Here is a 17,623-nt window from a genome sequence, read left to right as displayed (position 1 = left end):
TGAAGAATCAACTCTATCCAGAAAAATGAGCAAGTGGGGGTCATCATACTGACGCTCCCTGATACGGTCATAAAGAGAAGACCTGGAGACCACACAAGTCAATACCCGACTAGGCTCCGAAATATCCAATCTGACAAGCTGGCCCACTAAGGCCTGAACATCCAATGCCAAAGGTCTCTCTACTGCTGGAAGATATGCTAAACTCCCCAAACTCTCTGCCCGACGATTCAAAGCATCAGCCACCATATTGGCCTTCCCTGGATGGTACAAAATAGTGATATCATAGTCCTTAAGAAGCTCCAACCATCTTCGCTGATGCAAATTAAGATCCTTCTGCTTTAACAGATACTGCAGACTCTGGTGATCAGTATAGATCTCACAATGAACCCCATACAAATAATGACGCCAAATCTTCAAGGCGTGAACAATGGTTGCTAACTCAAGATCATGGACAGGATAGTTCTTCTCATGGGTCTTCAACTGGGGCGAGGCATAGGCAATCACCCTACCCTCCTGCATCAAAATACAACCAATGTCAATCCTCGAGGCATCACAATACGTGGTGTAAGAGCCTGAAGCTGATGGTAGAACTAACACTGGAGTTGTGGTCAAAGCAGTCTTGAGCTTCTGAAAGCTCTCCTCACTCTCATCCGACCACCTGAATGGAGCACCCTTTTGGGTCAATTTGGTCAAGGGCGATGCAATAGATGAAAATCTCTCCACAAAGCGTCGGTAGTAACCCGCCAAACCAAGAAAACTCCTAATCTCCGTGGGTGAGGACGGTCTGGGCCAACTCTGCACCGCCTCTATCTTCTTCGGATCCACCTGAATACCCTCACTGGACACCACGTGCCCCAAGGATGCTACCTAGCTGAGCCAAAACTCACACTTAGAGAACTTTGCATAAAGCTTCTCCTCCCTCAATCTCTGTAATACAATCCTCAAATGCTGAGTGTGCTCCTCCTGGCTACGAGAGTACACCAGAATGTCATTAATGTATACAACAACGAATGAGTCCAAATAGGGCTGGAATACACTGTTCATCAAATGCATGAACACTGCTGGGGCATTGGTCAGCCCAAAAGACATCACCAAGAACTCATAATGGCCATATCGGGTCCTGAAAGCTGTCTTAAGAATATCTAAATCCCTAATCTTCAGCTGGTGATAACTGGACCTCAAATAAATCTTGGAGAACACCCTCGCTCCCTGAAGCTGGTCGAATAAATCATCAATACGAGTCAAAGGATACTTGTTCTTGACTGTGACCTTGTTCAACTGCCTATAATCAACACACATTCTTATGGAACCATCCTTCTTCTTCACAAATAGAACCGGTGTACCCCAAGGTGACACACTAGGCCGAATAAACCCCTTATCAAGGAGTTCCGGAAGTTGTTCTTTCAATTACTTCAACTCTGCCGGTGCCATATGATACGGTGGAATAGAAATGGGCTGAGTGCCCTGCACCAAATCAATATCAAAGTCAATATCCCTGTCAGGCGGCATGCCCGGCAGGTCTGCAGGAAACACATCCGGAAAATCTCGTACCACCAGAACAGAATCAATGACAGGAGTCTATGCACTAACATCCCTCACAAAAGCCAAATAAGATAGGCAACCCTTCTCAACCATGCGTTGAGCCTTCAAATATGAAATCACCCTACTTGGTACATAATCTATAAAACCGCTCCACTCAACCCTCGGAATTCCGGTATAGTCAACGTCACCATCTTAGCGTGACAATCTAGAACAACATGACATGGAGATAACCAATCCATACCCAATATCACATCAAAGTCGACCATACTGAGCAGCAAAAGGTCCACCTGGGTCTCCAGACCCCCAATAGTCACAACACATGACCTATATATGCTGTCCACAATAATAGTATCGCCCACAGGAGTAGATACATGAACAGAAGAAACTAGAGACTCACGGGGCATATCCAAAAAATGGACGAAATACGAGGAAACATATGAATACGTGGAACTCGGGTCAAATAATACTGAGGCATCTCTGTGACAAACTGAGACAATACCTGTAATCACAGCATCTGAAGCAATAGCATCTGGTCTGGCAGGGAGAGCATAGAAACGGGCCTGACCACCCCCTGATTCGTCTCCCCCTCTAGGGCGACCTCTAGCTGACTGACCTCCACCCCGAGCTGACTGGGCAGGTGGTGAGGTAACTGGTGTTGTAGTCGAAGGCTGACTCCTCTGCTAAGTTGGACCTCCATGACGACGAGGACACTACCTCCACATATGCCCAAGCTCCCCACACTCAAAATAACTCCCTGGTGCTGGCGGCGGAAACTGAAGGGAACCCCTAGCACCGGGATAACTGGTAGAAGAACCTGGTATGGAAGAGCCCTGAACAGGTGGAGCACGGGACGAACTCTGAGCTGGAAGGGCACTAAGTGATGAGTGGCCCTGATGAGAACTGTGAGAACCTTGGACAGATAATGCACCATGGTGAAATGGCCAAGCTGAATGAGCCTGTCTGAAATGACGACCTCTACCGTGCTAAAACTGACCCCCAAAAGGAGCACCACTGAATCCACCCTGACCACGAGTCTTCTTGGCCTCCCTCTCAACCCTCTCCTGACCGCGAACCATCTTAATCTGCCGAGCAATGTCGACAACCTCATCAAAGGTAGCACCCGAAGCCCGCTCCCTGGTCATGAGCAATTGTAGCTGATAAGTGAGGCCATCAATAAACCTCATGATCCTCTCTCTGTCCGTGGGAACCAACCAGATAGTATGATGGGACAACTCAGAGAATTGCATCTCATACTGTGTCACAAACATATCACCCTGGCGAAGCCGCTCAAACTGTCTGCGCAGCTCCTCTCTGCGGGATCGAGGCACGAACTTCTCCAAAAAGACCACAGAGAACTGTTGCCAAGTAAGGGGTGTTGCGCCAATAGGCCTACGCTTCTCGTAAGTCTCCCACCATCTGAGTGCATCCCCAGAGATCTGAAAGGTAGTGAATGAGACCCCACAAGTCTCCAGAATACCGGCAGTACGGAGTATCCTCTGACACCTGTTCAAAAAGTCTTGAGCATCCTCTCTCTCTGTGCCACTGAAAGGTGGTTTCTGGAGTTTCCCAAATCTCTCCAACCTACGCTGATCATCCTCAGGCATAGCATGAACCACATAATCCTGAGCAACTACAACCGGCTGGGCTGGTGGTGCCTCCGGTGTCTGAAGTCCCTGAATAACATGCTCGGGTGTGCGAGCGATGGGAGTCTGAGTGCCTCCCCTGGCCTAAGAAGTGGCTGCGACCGTCGAAATAGAGGCCGCCTGAGCCAGGCCGGTACACGCTGTCAGAATCTAAGCTAGGGCCTCCTGAAGGCCTAGAATCACAATAGGCACAGGTGGTGCCTGAGCTGGTGCATCAATAACTGGAACCTGGTCCTGATCTGGGACAACCGGTGGATCTGCAGGTACTGCCCCAGCTGTTGTGCGGGCTGCACCTCTGCCCCTACCATGGCCTCTACTGCGGCCTCGACCTCTCGCGGCCCTGGCTGGTGGTACTGGTGGCTGGCCCTCCTGACCGGTAGCACGAGTCCTCACCATCTGTGAGAGAATGAAACAACCTCGCACAAATTCGCATGACAAGAATTCAAGAATGTGAAGTTTCCTAAAGGTTCTGCAGCCTCTCGAAGATAAGTACATACGTCTCTGTACCGATCCGCAAGACTCTACTAAACCCGCTCATGACTCGTGAGACCTATGTAACATAGTCTCTGATACCAATCTGTCACGACCCAAACTAACCCCTGTCGTGATGGCGCCTATCGGGGTGTCACTAGTCATGAGCATCTACTACAATCTGTCTAACAATATCAAGGCTAACTCAGCCTGGAAAATAGCTAAATACAACTAGAGGAAGATAAGAGGGAGAAGAGCAGGAGCTGCGATCGCCAAACAACTACCTTGCTATCTCCGAGAAAATAATCTGCAACCAGAACAATCAACAACTGCTACCCTGTCCAGCTACACCTAGATCTGCAAACAAGTTGCAGGGAGTAACATGAGTACACCAACTCAGTAAGTAACAACAATAAATAAAGACTGAGCAGTAGTGATGAGCAATAAAGCATATAACGTTCATATCATGAAAGCTCAGTAAAATACCACATGCTTTTAAAATCAGGATTTGAATCAAAGTATCTCGTTTAAACCCAGTTTCAGTAAAAAACTCCTTTAAGGATATTTTTCAACACCTTTCAAACAGAGGAGAAATGCAAAGGTAAGCAAAAATGATGAAATCATAAACAGCCCCTCGGGCAAAGCATCACACATATACAGCCCCTCGGGCAAACCTCACAATCACTCTTGACACTCGGGCATACCTCACGATCACTCTTGCCACTCGGGCATACCTCACAATCACTCATGCCTCCCAGTCACTCAGCACTCGGCACTCGACACTCGCACTCAGTAGGTACCTGCGCTCACTGGGGGTGTGTACAGACTCCGGAGGGGATCCTTCAGCCCAAATGCTATAATCTGCACGGACAACTCACTTGCTGCACGGACAACTCACGTGCTATAATAATAAAGTATGCTGCAGGTGGGCAGCCCCGATCCACACTCATCCTCACAAATCAGGCCCTCGGCCTCACTCAGTCATAAACCTCTCAAGCCACTCGGGCATTTCAGTAAAATAAGGCATTCGGCCCGAAATATTTATATGCATCAAAATAGAGTCATAAAACTGAGGTATGCGGTAAACAAGTATAAACATGACTGAGTATAGATTTTCAATCGAAAACAATGAGAGGATAGTAAGAAAAAGACCCTAAGGGTCCAAACAGCACTGGCGCAAGGCCCAAACATGGCATTCAGCCCAATTTACAGAAAACTCTTTCTAAAACATATAAGTATCATATAGTTTCAACAAAGTATGCAACTTTACAGTAGCTACGAGACGGACCAAGTCACAATCCCCAACAGTGCACGCCCACACGCCCTTCACCTAGCATGTGCGTCACTAAAAATAGTAGAATGATACAAAATCCGTGGTTTCGTACCCTCAGGACTAGATTTACAATCATTACATACCTCAAACCGGTCAAATCACTACCCCGCAATGCTCTTGCCTCTGGACTCAGCATCCAAATGCTCCGTATCTATTCACAATCAGTACAATACCATCAATACGCGCTAATGGAATGAATTCCACAAGAAAAGCTACAAAATTAGACCAAAACCCGAAATTAGCTCAAACCCGGCCCCTGGGCCCACATCTCGAAATCTGACAAAATTCACAAAACTAGAAAGCTCATTCCCTCACGAACCTAACCATACCAAATTCATCAAAATTCGACATCTTTTGGTCCTTCAAATCCTTAAATTACTCTACAAAAATTCCAAGCCCTAACCCCTCATTTTTACTAATTAAAATGATTAAACAATGGAAACATCACCATATATACGAGTATTAGGGCTCAAGCAACTTACCTCACTAATAGCCCTTGAATCACCCTTCAAAAATCCCTCCAAAAGCTCCAAAAACGGACTTGAAAATGGTGGAAATGAACCAAATTCGCAAAGGGTTCTATTTATGGTTTCTGCCTAGGTTTTTCGCACATGCGGAAACTTTCACGCTTCTGCACCACCGCACCTGCGGAAAAATCCATCGCAAGTGTGGAACTCACTTAGGAGCCCAGCTTCCTCATCTGCGACCCATAACCCTGCGCCTGCGAAGGCGCACCTGCGCGTTTCCTCCGCTTCTGCAAAGCCTGCCCAGCATCCCCCTTTCCGCATCTGCACCCCAGGTTCGCACCTGCGGGCTCACAGATGCGACCTCCAACTCGCACCTGCGCAACCTGCCTAGCCCAGCATTTCCCACACCTGCGCACTCCCCATGCGCACCAGCGGCCTCGTACCTGCGAGGCTTTCTTCCGCAGGTGCGAAAATAGCAGTAGCAGCAACTTCAGCTGCATTTTTCAACTTCGACAAATCTGTTAACCACCCGGAATCACCCCGAGGCCCTCGGGACCTTAACCAAAAATACCAACAAGTCATATATCAACATACTAACTTAGTCGAACCTTCGAATCACTCAAAACCACATTAAATCATCAAATTAGCCTCGGATTCAAGCCTAAGAACTTCTAAATTTTCAAATTCGGCAACCGATGTCGAAACCAACCAAACCACGTCCGAATGATCTCACATTTTGCACACACATCACCAATGACATTACAAACCTAATCCAACTTCCAGAATTCCATTCCGACCCCAATATTAAATTTTTCACTACCGACCAAAATCGCCAAATTTTCAATTTCGCCAATTCAAGCCTAATTCTACCACGGACCTCCAAATCACATTCCGGACGCACTCCTAAGTCCAAAATCACCTAACAGAGCTAATGGAACCATCAGAATTCAAATCCGAGATCGTTTACACATAGGTCAACATCCGATTGACTTTTCAACTTTAGTTTCTACTTAAGAGACTAAGTGTCTCAATTCACTCTGAAACCACTCTGGTCCCGAACCAACTAACCCGATATAACATAATATAGCTGAATAACACAAAAAGAAGTAGAAATGGGGAAAACAGGGCTATAACTCTCGAAACGACCGGCCGGGTCGTTACACTTGCATGCACAAAGTACCATCTGCTTGCCCATTATGTAAACCTCTACTAATGTAGGATTTCTCAATCTAAAATCAATTAGTACTTTTTCATGGTTGTAATGTGGGCTAAGGAACGGGTAGGATAAATTTAAGAATAGTGACTAACCTTCCTAAGCATTTTAACACATCACAAACTTAACTTTAAGCGCATTTTTCTTCAACACAATTTCACTTTCACAAACAATATCACTCTCAGAAATATTTTCTCTTTTTTTAAGCACTACTTTAATTCATACCCACTAGCAAGGACAAGATATTCTTATTTTCTTTTGCTACATATTTCTTTTTTTCAACAATACTTTTTTTTTCTTCTTTTTTCTTTTCTTTTCTACCATCACTGCTAGTGGTGTATTCCTTACAATATAATTGCACATTTCGTTCTTTCATTGGTTCCACTCAAAAGCCACCCAAGTTTTCTCCTTATTTCTTCTAGCGCTCATTTTATAATTAAAGCGCTTTAAGAGGTAAAACGATCAAAACAATGACAATTAAGAATAAAGGGGTATAGACTTGTAATGTGGTTGCCAAATTAAAGTTTATAGGCTCAAAAGGGTTGACTAGGGATAAAGTATTAACCTCAAACAAATCAAAGAAAGCCTAAAATCAGTTTTCAAACCGAGAAAAACCTAAAATTTCGGTTCAACTCACATGCCGGGCAAGTTCTAGACTCTAATGTAATGACACGAACTATACAATTTCTCACCATACAGGGCACATGACTCATTAAGGACGGTTCTATTCCAATTTTCAAACAATTATAAGTATTCACGGAGCCACAAAATATTAAGCATTAAGCACAAAGTGAACACGAGCCAAGAAAATGAGATATAGGCGTCAATAGATATGCTATCTAACTCAATAAGGCATCATAAGCAATTTCAAAGTATAGGGAAGGTAATACACATGCTAGAGCCTAAATATGCTACTATCAAACAAGTAAAAGGCGCTTAGAAATCTCATCTTCCTTCTTTTTTTTCCTAAATCCTATTCTACTCTAAAAATAAAAAACTATGACCCGGTTCAAATTACATCCCATAAAAAAGAACCGAGGCATAAAGAAAAATCACAGGGGATTATTACTACCTACAAAAATAAAGGAAATATTTTTGGATTTTTTAAAAAAAAAATTGCGGCTTTTGCTAGACTTTAAACCCTCAAGAAAACTGTCTAATAGATCCATCGTCGGGAAAAGTCCAATCTTTTTAAAAAAAAAATTAATTATTCAATTAAACTAACACAACTAAAATAGCATAGAAAGTCACCCAAATAATCTCCTCACCACACATTTAAAATTGTGCATTGTCTCCAATGCACACCCATAAATATAAGAGGGTAAAAGAAACTCCCTGGTAGGCCAAAGGAAGAAACATTAGCAGCTCATGGGGGCACCCCATGGGGTACTCAGACTTCTCTCATACTTGGTTCTTTCTGCGGGCACCCCACACTTAGTTCTAACCATCTCACTTGCTTTTACTTTCTTCCAACTGCCTTGCTTCTCATGCTCCTAGAGAAATAAAAAACAACACTATAAGAATAATATAATAATAAAAAATAAAGAATAAAAAATAAAAATAAAAAAAATAAGTAAATCTGGGTTGCCTCCCAACAAGCGCTTGACTTAACGTCGCATCACAACGCGAATCACTTTTTGCCTCCACCTCGAGCTTATGAATTGAGCCCTAAGTTTTGCTTCAAGCTTATGATTATGCTCCTGGGGTGGTGGACTGAATCTAACTGGCCCAAGGAAATAATATAGTATTCTGCAATTCTTGGCCTTTAGATGAGGTGTGTAATCCCGACTTTTTGGCAAGAAGAATTCCAGAATGTAGGCACATTGTTCCTCATTCCTTGACTCCTCAAGTGGCTCGGATGGCTCTATTTCTATATCATCATCCAAACACAATGTGAAAAAATGCTTGGAGTGTGGACCAATGCACTCAACTACATGAACTTTGGGACTGTCAACATCATCAACACCAATGACAGTAGAGTCAACTAAATATGTATACTCATTATCCTTGGTTGACTTAAGTATCTCTTCTACAACATTGACATCCTCAAATTCTAGTTTGATTAATTGTTGATGTTCTATTGTGGACTCCTCTATTGGCACCTCAATTTCTGTCTCTAATGCACACTGCTATTGGCTACTATTCATAATATTATCTCTTTTGAGCATTTAAAGCCTCAACAAATTGCCTCATTTGTGCCTCCATAACTAGCGTAAATAAGTAAGGGCTCAATGTCGATCCCTGTGTAGACCTACTGCTATGGGAAATTCCTTTGTATCTCTGATCATGCCCAACTCTAGTCCTAAAAAGGATAAGCGGTCACTGCAAATATAATTCGGTCTAAAAGTCCGGAGTCGAATCCCACAGAGAACTAAGGTTTCGCTACAACTGTTGACTATCACTAAGAAGACAAGCTCGAACAATTCCTAAGTTATAAATATAAAGATTCTTATGTTTAACTAATTAACTAACAACTAAAGATACTGGAGATTGGAGAAAAGATTAAGGAGGTCTAGAGTTATGATTTCCCCAATTGTTGGAATTCTTCCTGTTACGCCTTTTATAATTTCGCCTAAGTATTCTCTACCGATCGTGAGTACTTTGGGTGTCGTAGCTCTCTCTCGAGCAACTACCACAATTTAATAGATGTATTCTCTCGAACTACGCTAGTTGGGACTAGTTCATCGCTCACTACGATCGCACCAAGGTTTCGTTATCTCTAATCCCGCCTTTAAACCCTCCGTATTGATCTCTCACATACGTTAGGAGTGATGTTGTTCAACACTACCTAAATGCGTACTCTCTCTTGAGAAATATACACACTAAATAGGCACAATCAATTGATGGCCATTCAATCAACAACAATAAACACGTAGTTGAACAAGTAGAGAAATCCAACGACCTAATTATATAAAAACGTAATAAGAATTCATCCTACAAAAGGTTTCATCAAAACTCTAGATAACAAATTAGCTATTCATAATAGTATGCAAAAGTACAATACTAGAATTCATTACCAATAATGGGAATAGAAAGAAGGAAGTAAAAAACTCGTAGAAGAATTCTTCGCCTTACTCCTAGCGTGTTCTTGCCTCCTTAAGTCGAATCCCCTCTCCAAAAACGTCTTCTTTAGGCCGAACTTGCTCTAAAAACGTCCTCCCCCCTCTTAGACATGTTTAGGGAGTATTTATAGGCTAGGGTTGAAGTCCTTGAGTCCAAATCTGGGTTGGAGACTTTTAACCCACGACCTTTAATTACCAGGCTATAGACCTCGCAAAGCCAGGCTTATAGCGCGGTCAACCTGGTTATAGACCTTGCGAAGTCCGGTCTATAGCGCGGTCAAGCTAGCTATAGACCTCGCGAAGCCTGGTCTTAGCGTGATCAAGCTGGCTATAGACCTCACGAAGCGTGGTCTGTAGCAATGTTTGGGTACTTGGGCATTTTTGTGCTCTTTTCTTGCATTTTCGTCCTCTTTTTGTGCAACCTTCACTCGTCTTTGTCTTCCGATGCTCCTACATATAAAATAACATAATTTAGCTCAAACGTCGCAAAATTAACCACTAAACTAACAACATGTAAGGCGAGTAATGTACTAAAAGTATAGCATTTTGGCCTAACATCAATCTCCCACTAACGTTCTCACATTATACTCCTTTATACACGTCCTTTATGACATGTATATATTTAATATGAATTACTTTCTTCTATATCACCTACCAAATGACCTTTAGTGGTACTCCATCATATGTTTCCTCTCGTTCAATAAATACATGTGTAGATCCTTTATCCTTTCACGATAAATTTTCATCAATCTTTTTAGCAAGAATATAACCTCCATAGTAGATCTACCGAGTATAAATTCAAACTAGTGTCACGGTCTAAAGTTCACCAATTGTGATGACACCTAATTAAAACCCGCTACGTGAACCAACCAACACAATAATAATCCTCAATAAAATTTAATAATATAAATAATAAAATAAATACATGGAATCCAATACAATCTACCCAAGAACTAATGTCACAAGTCATAAGCAACTAAGAAACGAAATACAATCTATATATAATCTATATATATCTATCTATCTATATATCTATATATAAATATAAAGAAGGGACAATAATTGCTAAATGGCACCTCTCTCATCTCAGGAATCACATTTATCTTTTTCTAGATTTTTTATACTTATTTTCCGCTTTTATATTTATGTGCTCTGTACGGGAAAAAAAATACTGACAAGTCGTTTCTTTTCAGTCGCTCCTTTTAATTTTTGGAAAAGGGTCAAAATTGTCCTCAAACTATCAAAAATAGCTCAAATATACCCTCTGTTTGTTTTTGGTACTAAATTTGTCCTCGCCGTCTAAAAATTGGACCATTATTACCCTAAAACTAACGGTTGCCACATCAGCTTTTGGACATACTTAAATATTACGGGAAAAGGGTCAAAATTACCCTCAAACAATCGAAAATAGCTCAATTATATCCTCCGTTTTGTGTTTGGTACCAAATATGTCCTTGACGTCTAAAAATTGGACCATTACTGCCCTAAAAACTAACGGCCGTCACATAAGCTCATGTGAATAACAAAAGTCTATCTCCAACAAACGGTCTTCCATCTTGACAAAAGCCCCCACGAATAAAATTTCTTTCTCCATTTTCATTCGTTGACTCATCGAAGTGTTGCTCCTTCCAAATAATTAAAGTTACACCAATCTTATTATGAAAAATTTAGTTGGGCTATTATTAAGATTCACAAATCTATAAAAAAAAATCAATATACTATACAAGAAATAAAATACCAACTTTTATCACTTAAAATCATAAATCTTATCACAAAAATGGTGGAGAACAACAAAAGCTGTATATTGCAGTACTCCTATGGCTAGCTATCCAATCTCATATCTCAAATAGGTCATAGATCAGTTGTAGAGATATATACTTTTAAAAACAACTCTCATAAAAAACTCGAAAACCATTAGAATGAAACCATCCTCTAAAATACTATACTTTTCCACTTTCAGCCTTCATCAACAGAAAAGAAAAGAAGACCGACCGCAAATAAGACCTAGACCCAAAACCTCATACAAAGATACATTTTTTAGACACCACCTAATCATTCCCCTTCTCACTGGCCTAGCTAGCGGGCCACCTGAAGTGCTTCACTGCGCCTTCACGAGAAATACAGCAACCCCTCACAGAAAATGGAGAAAAAAAATTTATTCGTGGTGTGAGCACCTAATTTTTGACTATATTTGAATTTTTATCACCTTCTACTATGTAAATATTTTCAGAAATTTTAATATATATTTTTTTAGCTTTGTTAATAATAATTTAAAAGTTCAATTATTACTATTAGTATTATTTTTATTTTTATTTTTATCTTTATTTTTAAATAAAATGAATTAAAAAAACGAAAATAAATAAAAATTAATTTTTTTAAAAATAAATTTCGGATGGGAATTAAAAAATAGGAAAAGTAGAAATATAAAATTAAAAAGTAAAGTAAAAGTAGGTAAAAATTATTTAATAAAAAAAGTAAAAGAAAGTGGAAAATTAAAAAAATAAAAGTAAAAGAATGTGAAAATTTTAAAAAATAAAAAGTAAAATAAAGATGGAATTAAAAAATAAAAGTAAGGGTATCTGATTTTTTTTTTAATAAAAGTAAAGTAAGTGGAAATTTAAAAAAAAGGAAAAGTAAAATAAGTGGGAAATAAAAAAAGAAAAGTATGAAAGTGGAAATTTAAATATAATAAAGGTAAAAAAAGTAAGAAATTAAAAGATAAAAGTAAATAAAAGTGGAGAATTTAAATAAGAAAAATGGGAAGTGGAAATTCTTTTTAATTAAAAAAATAAAATTAAAATTTCGAATTTTTTTTCTATAAATAGAAGAGAAATGTGAGGAAAAAAAAGGGAGAAAGAGAAAAAAAATAGGGAGGAGGGAATGGAGAGAATTTTTCTTTTTCTTCTACGCTAAGAGAATTTGTACTCGTGTCATTTCTTCTTCCTCTTTCTTTCGAAAAATCCAGCAATTCATCACCCCATATAACACTCCAAAATACCCCAAAATACAGCTTCAAAGCACCCAAAATTAACCCCAAAAAATACCGTCAAAAGCCAACGCCGAAGTGAAGTCGTGTTAGAGTTCTGTCGTTTGAGGTCCTGGTTAAGCGCTGGTTTTGGATTTCTGCTGTTTTGGAGCTTCTCTTCACTGTACCTGCTGGAAATTTTAGCAATAAAGGTTCATCTTCTCTTTAAACTTCTCTTTGAATTTATCATGTTGGATGTTTATTTGTTAGAATAGAGTGTGCTAGATTACATTGATATAAATGCTCATAAGTTTGATTATTCGCGTAATATCTCTAATTAGTTGTTTGAGGTTTATTAAGTAGTATTCTGTCTTAGTTTAGTTTGGTTAGTTTATAATTAATTGATAAGTGGGTCATATGATTTGTTTGCAAATTAATTTTAGCATCATTAGTGAGTAATGTTAAATGACTCACGTTTTGGGTCCAAGGCAAGAAGAATTAATTAAATTGTTGGCATGTTCCCAATAAACATGTAAGCTAGCTCTCCTGCATAAATTAATATAACTTCAAATGACTTCCATAATACGTACGACATTCACAATAACCTCCGGAGTTCAATAGCTTCAGAAATAATCTCAAACTAGTTTAGGAAAATAACTTACGAATATTCGTAGTTTGCTTTAGGCGCGATTAATAAATCATCGTGACTATGGGTACAGTTCCCGTGGCATAGTCACGATATGTAAACCCCAACTCAAGTGTGCGTTTCACGCGACTTGACTTCAACTTCGAATAATAATAAAAATAAGCATGTTGTAAATCGTGGGTGCATTTCACGTGACGTGATTCTCAATATGTATAAAAATAAATGAGTGTGCAACATCGCGACTTATTCAAATAAGTTTCATAAATAATTAAAAGCGGTTAAAATTTAAAAATGCACAATAGGTTTTAAGCATGTATTAAATCAGATAAATAGGCCAATCATTAATAGTTGAGCGACCGTGCTAAAACCACGGAACTCGAGAGTGCCTCACACCTTCTCCTGGGTTAATAGAATTCCTTACCCGGTCTTTTTTGTTCGTAGACCACAAAAATAGAGTCAAATTTCCTCGATTTGGGATATAAAATAAATCGCTGGCTTAGGACACCATAAATTATTCCAAGTGACGACTCTGAATAAATAAAATAATCCCATTTCGATTAATGTCACTTTAATTGGAAAAATTCTCCTATCCCCGGAGAAAAAGGAGGTGTGACACGTGGGGACTTTTGTCAAGATGGAGGACCGTATGTTGGAGATAGACTTTTGTTGTTCACATGAGCTTATGTGACGACCGTTAGTTTTTAGGACAGTAATGATCCAATTTTTAGACGTCAAGGATATATTTGGTACCAAACACAAAACGGAGGATATAATTGAGCTATTTTCGATAGTTTGAGGGCAATTTTGACTATTTTTCCGTAATATTTAAGTATGTCCAAAAGCTGATGTGGCAATCGTTAGTTTTAGGGTAATAATGGTCCAATTTTTAGACGGCGAGTACAAATTTGATACCAAAAATAAACGGAGGGTATATTTAAGCTATTTTTGATAGCTTGAGGACAATTTTTAACCTTTTCCGTTTAATTTTTAACCGAGTCTCCTGAAAAGTCACTTCTTCAATCCTGCTCCGTCTCTTCTTCTTTCTCTTACCGACGTTTGCAGTCTACTGACAACAAAATGCCTCCATCTCTTTTTCTTTCTTCACATGAATCTGAATCAACCAATCTCCATGGATCGGGTGCTCAAAGGTGCGAGAATTTACGGTTCTCTCAACTTATCAAATTGTTCTATCAGGCAAGTCCCCAATACTCTAATTCTTCTTGCTCCATTTTATTTTTGTTGAGTTGCTTCCTACATTTCTTTCTTTCATAGCCGATGATTCTGTTTTCTGTTAGCATTGTATCTGAACGATGAATTTAGAACATTTTTAAAGCTGCAAAATTGGGTTTTTTTTGTACTAATGTTGAGTGAGGACCGAGGATGAATGCTTAGTTGGACTATCCTATCTAAAATCTGAAGATCCTTAAAGTTTCTGGACTTAGTTGTACTCTGATGAATTCTTGTGTTGGTTTCATGAAAATCGAAAATTTCAATGTTCAACAAATTGTTTGAACCAAAACATTCTGTCCCTGATTTTTAGAACTTCACAACGATGAAAATTTCAATGTTCAAGAAATTGTTGGGATTCTTGTGTTGTGTTATCGCTCATTTTATTTTGTCCTGCTTTTTTTTTTTAAATAAAAAAAACAAGTAAAGTTTCTGGACTTAGTTGTACTCTGATGAATTCTTGTGTTGGTTTCATGAAAATCGAAAATTTCAATGTTCAACAAATTGTTTGAACCAAAACATTTTGTCCCTGATTTTTAGAACTTCACAACGATGAAAATTTCAATGCTCAAGAAATTGTTGGGATTCTTGTGTTGTGTTATCGCTCATTTTATTTTGTCCTGCTTTTTTTTTTTAAATAAAAAAAACAAGTCTAATTTAGTCATCTTCCTGAAATACAAATATTTGTGGTTTAATGCTTTTTAAACAGACCCATTTGCCTAACTTTTCATTGGTACTCCAATTTGCTAGACTTTGAGAATTACATCAAATAACTGTTGTAGTATTAGTTTTATCACCTGCTCTTGCGGATCTCTTCCTTATAGATATGTTAGAATTGATTCATGCATGCATGTGATTCAAAGTTATATTATTCTATTCCTTGTTGAATGAAACTGAGGGGGACTACTAAGGTTGAGGAAAACTTGGTATCCATCAGCGAGCCTAAGGTAGCAAGAAAACTTATTAATGTAAGCTGCCACATATTATTGTCTTGAATTTTGTTTGAACGTGCTCTTTTTACTTCCTAATTTATTGAGTCCGGGTTGAGTTAGTTGACCTATACTTCTTTAAATTCTTAAATTCTGTTTTCAAAAGTAATACTACATAGACCGAGTTGTGATTTTAGATGTAAAAAGTCTTTCTCTTCTTTTCTAATTTCGGTATGGGCAGAAGTTGTTCACTTTTTGCTGCTTATTGGGGAAGTGGTATGACAGTTTTGGTTTGATCATGATATAAATTTACATTTGTTTGATGTTTCAGTTAGGTTTGCTCAAGATTTATTTGGTTGAACTTCTGGTTGTTATTGCAGTTGAATGGAGGAATGTGTCATAGCGCGAAAGCACTTGGAATCACTCTTGCTGTAATTGCGTAAAAGCCGCATAGCATTCGGAGGACCGTGAAAAATACGAGTTAGTGAGTTTTCCAGTTGAAGATAGAAGTGGAGGATAGGTGAGAGTTAGTTTTTATATTGTCCTTTCTTATCATGGAAGTTCTTTTGATGGATAGCAGAAGTAGTCAGACATGAATACTATCCAAGGTTAGTGCTTTTTTAACTTACCGATTTATATCATGGATGCAGTGTCATTTGCTCTATGGCCTTTCACGTGGCAACTATCTTGAGCTAACGATAGTTTTGAGTTTAACATTCTTTTAGCAGCATGGTGCTCGTAGTTACTTTATAATTGTGCATGATATTGTAAATAGTTAAGTTCAAGTTGCTGATTTCCTATGGCATCTCAAGCTAAAAATTCTATATCTTGTAGTCTATTTTTGTTGCATAAAGATGTTATACCTAGCTTTTTAAATTATTTTTCGAACTACATTCTTTAGGCACTTCCCTGTTGGAACTCTAGAGAAGGAATTTTTTTAACGGTAAGAAAAGCAAGATGACAAAAATCATAGATCCTCATAGAAGACATTTTAGAAAATACTTGCCCTAAAAAAAATAAGTAATTAATTTTCAACATTGATAATAGCCGTTTGGTAGATTATTTTTGCCCTTTGGCATTGGCAATTTTGTCAAATATTGTATCTATTGAAGCTTATAATTCCTTATGCTTACCGATATTTCGATGCAGATATTTTAGTTTCAGATTCCAAATTCAATAACATGATTTTGATACAATGAAGCTCACTTATGAGACTCAACATTTGAGCTGATGGTAATTTTATTTATCAAGTGTTTTGACAAAACTATTTATTTGTTAATTCAATGAGGTTGTGGCTGATTTGCTACACACTCTAGCAGCTATTGCTTTTCTGTAGTGATGAATTTGAGAGCTTCTTTTCTGTAGTGAGAGGAAAACATAGAATAGCCCTGAAACTAAAACAGAAGCAAAGCTTGATAAAGAGAAGATTGAAATACCTGTTGAAGAAGAGGAGACCATTGAATTGCCACCTGAAGATTGATCTTTTCACAGGGCAATGGTTTTATGACAACGTCACTCACCAAATTAACAAAGAACGTCAGCACATGTTACTTGCATGACGTTGAAGACTCTTCATGTACCAAAATTGGAGGTGACAACCCATAGACTATTCAAGTATGAGAGTCATTTTTGAATTCTTGATTATTCAATCTTAACATGTATTGCATATATGTATGCATGTAAAGGTGAATGAATAGACTACTTGGTTTGATTTTTTAATAAAAGGTGGAGTCAGGTTTAATTGGTTAGATGCAATTTTCAATATTATGTAAGTTGTACCTTTGGCTTGTGAGTAGGGGATAAGACGTGAACTTAAAGTCCAGATTGCATCTTGAGGCTGTTTGTTTGGTATTTTTGTTTATGAGCTATCTCAGGACCATGAATTTGTAAATTATATTTCTCTGTTTTAGGTTGCTTATTAGATTGTTGTTCAAAGTATGTTAAGCAAAAAGAAAGTGCTCTTTCCCACTATATGTAATAGGAACTTTAATTGCTTAGGAAAGATTTGGTTTTCTTTTAGATAAATTTTGACGTTAATTATTTAACCATGTTTTGACTTTCTTTTACGACCGCGCTAAGCACGAACAATTACACTTGTGTTGATATAAAGAAAATATATCAACTG

General features: G+C 38.7%; 1 long non-coding RNA gene across 2 annotated transcripts; it reads left to right on the top strand.

Annotated features, from left to right (window-relative positions):
- Positions 1-14,315: 14,315 nt before the first annotated feature.
- LOC107817620 (uncharacterized) lies at positions 14,316-17,246 on the top strand. 2 transcript variants are annotated; one of them, XR_001655240.2, is made up of 4 exons: positions 14,321-14,536; positions 15,879-16,106; positions 16,648-16,731; positions 16,864-17,246. It is a non-coding gene; the product is annotated as an uncharacterized LOC107817620 (long non-coding RNA). The 2 variants fall into 2 exon arrangements; XR_001655239.2 differs by having other exon boundaries at positions 14,316-14,536; positions 15,879-16,731.
- The last annotated feature ends 377 nt before the right edge of the window (positions 17,247-17,623 follow it).

Source organism: Nicotiana tabacum, chromosome 19 (genome assembly GCF_000715075.1).
Source record: "Nicotiana tabacum cultivar K326 chromosome 19, ASM71507v2, whole genome shotgun sequence".
NCBI lineage: Eukaryota > Viridiplantae > Streptophyta > Magnoliopsida > Solanales > Solanaceae > Nicotiana > Nicotiana tabacum.
This window is presented reverse-complemented; position numbering and strand designations above follow the sequence as displayed.